The sequence below is a fragment of the Sinocyclocheilus anshuiensis genome, unplaced genomic scaffold (genome assembly GCF_001515605.1).
Source record: "Sinocyclocheilus anshuiensis isolate Anshui unplaced genomic scaffold, SAMN03320099.WGS_v1.1 scaffold971, whole genome shotgun sequence".
Classification (NCBI taxonomy): domain Eukaryota; kingdom Metazoa; phylum Chordata; class Actinopteri; order Cypriniformes; family Cyprinidae; genus Sinocyclocheilus; species Sinocyclocheilus anshuiensis.
Genome location: NW_015546059.1, coordinates 235873 through 239361, shown reverse-complemented (window position 1 = coordinate 239361; position 3489 = coordinate 235873).

Here is a 3489-nt window from a genome sequence, read left to right as displayed (position 1 = left end):
TGAGACACAACCCAGATAGCACACATATGTCTGCAAGATGTCTGTTAAAGATCTCTTCATCTGGAAAGCATCTCCTGTGTACAAACATCTGATAGACGTCTCTAAGATGTGAGTTTTACATGCATTCTAAATCATAAACATCTTAAAGACATCTTCTAAACGTCTATTTGACATCTGATAGGAAACGTCCTATAGACGGATTGCAGATGAGCAAACACTTTAAAAAATAGGTCGTGCAGATGTAATGCAGACGTCAAATAGACGTCTCCGTGATGTACATGTGCTATCAGGGTATTATTATTATTTAGGCAGGTTGCAAACGTTCAAGTTTTATAATATAGCACAAGTCTAAAACTAGAATTAATGTATGGGCATTTTTGTTTGCTTTGGGACATGCCAATTTCTTTTAGTTTAGTTTAATTTTTTCCCATTTATGTTATAATTTAATTTATTTAATTTGAATAGCTATAATTTTCCGTTTATTTTTCGTAAACAATAATAACACAGTGATTGTGTTTCCTGTGTTTCCTAGATTCTTCCAGACGCTCGTTTATGAAGATAGCGTTTAACTCCACCGCTAATCTGACCAACGGTCAGTAACGCAACCAGTAACGGACAACGTGCTTAAAGGTGAGAACGTGATGTTTGTCTCTTATCGCAGCCTGATGCCTCGCTATAATACTAATGAATCGTTCACTGCAGTTGAAGTCAGCGCTGGCTCTGAGAGGAATCACTAATGTGACTCTGAGCTGGTCTCAAAACCCCTGAAGAAGCAGTGATCCATAATCTGCACGATAACGGTGAGTCTGTTTTTACTACCAGCGATCTAACGTGAAGGAGAAACACTGTAAAATCCAGAAACAATGTAAAAGCTCTGTGATTTTCATTTATAGATGCCTGCTGAAGCTGATCTCAGATTCTGGTGCTTCTGTGAGGAGTAACAGCCATCATGAGTTTAATTGCATTATATCATATTCATTATATTTATCTCATAGTCACTGCAAACATGCTGTTTTTATTAACTCTCTGATACATGAATAATCATAAAGAAAAAGTTAAGGGAAAAATGCTACAGTTTTCAGATATTTTTTTTGTTCTAAATAAATAAATACAATAAGTAAATGATACATGGATTGTGAATGAAAATAAAAGGGAAAATATGCTTAATGTGCTTAAAAAAAGATGCTTAAAAAATACTTCATGCATCAGATGGTTAAATAGTGCTTAAATAATGTAAATGTAACATCATATATAGGGTTTTGTGTGCTTTTCATGTCAGAAATATTCATAATGTAATGTAATTTATTTACTTAATAATTGCAAGTAGTTTAATTCCACCTAAAGTTTTTTATTTTTTTCCAGATTATTTTTATAATAGATTTTGAGGTTTAACTCAATCGAAATACTAATGCTTAATGTTACACTGTCAAATATGCAAAAGAAATCTATCGTATCTCTTGCTCTGGCTACTGTATATAGACCACCAGGGCCGTATACAGATTTCCTAAAAGAATTTACAGATTTCCTCTCAGACCTATTGGTTACTGTTGATAAAGCGCAACATGGGCACTATCTTCTCTAATACATTAGAAGCTGTTGCCCCCATCAAATTGAAAAAGGTTAGAGAAAGACGTACTTCGCCATGGTACAACAGTAATACCCACTCTCTCAAGAAATAAACTCGTAGTCTTGAGCACAAATGGAGAAAAACTAACTTGGACGTACATTAACTGACAGTCACCACTGATAAGCTACCACTAAATATTGTAGAAACTTAATTTGCTGTAAAGTTTCTTTGCAACGATTTGTATCGTGAAAAGCACTATACAAATAAACTTGAATTGAAAAAACTTGAATTGAATTTTTATCTTCTGCATGTAACAGCTGTTATCGGGTCATCATGCAAAACATTTGCCTTAAAGATTTACTAATTCCAGCATAATTTAATATCTATAGTGTGTCTAAGATAATATCCTTGAATGTGACGCGAGGACTAGGGAAAAGACTTATGTTTTATTCTGCTTTTCAAAGACAACATTAAAAGTGATCTGGCATAATATCATCTGTCTGTGTTTCTTAGAATTTCACAGCACCAATTTCTCAGTAACTCTTACAAACTAATAATGAGGAACATCTCGTTCCCTGAAGGAGGGAACGGAGACATCACGTCGGTGACCGACAAATTGGGATCTCGTTTAGAGAGACCAATCCACTTCGAGTGTAAACTAAACGAGCCAATGCACATTGGCATGCGATGATTGCATCCAGCTGCTGCTGATCACAGCGTAAGCATAAAAAGGCAGCCGGTGCAACACATACCAGGTTTTCGCTGAGGAGCCGAGCCGGTGACCCGGCCGCTCAGCGGTGGTACAGCAGCCGTGGCAACTGGACGTGACGTCTCTGTTCCCTCCTTCAGGGAACGAGGGTTACATACGTAACCGAGACGTTCCCTTTCAGTCGGTCACTCCGAGTCACGTCGGTGACCGACAAATTGGGATCCCTACCAAAGCGCCATGGATGCTGCCCCTTCCAGTGTCCTGTGCGAGCCACCTGCGCCCCTTTGTGGTGTAGCTGCTCATGCACCTCCGGGAAGAAAGGCACCGAGGCGGGGCGCTGAGATCCAGCGCGAGCCACCCTGAGAAACCAATCGTCCAACCTCGAGGGCTCGGGATGCGGTGGAGGTTTCCACTCTAGCCCTACCCTCTCGGCGGCCCGGGAAAGCATAGCCGACATCTCCGGATCCGATTCAGGCGTTGCCCCCGTCCCAGAGGGCAGCAGCACAGCCAAATCTTCCTCTCCAGAGAGCTCTCCCTCCGATGCAGTGATCGACATCTGGTCACTGGGAGGAGCCCCGAGGGATACCGCTGGTACGCTCTTTAAAGAGGGCCCAGCGTGTTCCTTCGGCGGCTTGGCTGGTTGCGGAGCGCTGGAGGAGTGGTGGGCCCCCGAGGGTTGGTTCCCTGAGGGGTTTGCCACCACTGTAACCCTCCGACCGCCCATGCTACTGCCCGAAGTAGTCCACGCCTGGCTACCGCCAGGACAAACACTAGATTGCGGCAGAGGCAACGGAGCTCTGCCCCCCTGGAGGAAACGGAGCCTGGCCCACAGCACCGAGATGGTCATCTTCCCGCAATGGGAACATGACTCATCCGTAAACGTCACCTCAGCGTGCTTCATGCCCAGACACGTGAGGCAGCGATCGTGACCATCACCCGGTGCCAGGTAACGACCGCATCCAGAAACGCACGGGTGAAATGGCATCTTTAAAATGACGATCCGTCATCTTTACAAAGATGCACCCGCTTATTGTACTCTTTTAGAAAACTGGCTCTTTTAGGGAAATGCTGTTTTACGTGCTGAGATGCATATGGGAAACGGCCGTTTGCAGCACGACAGGAGGTAGTGCAGCCTGAAGTGCGCAACCCACTCGACAAAGGAACGACCACCGCTGAAACGCCGTACGCCAACACAAAAAGCTCCCGAGAGCGC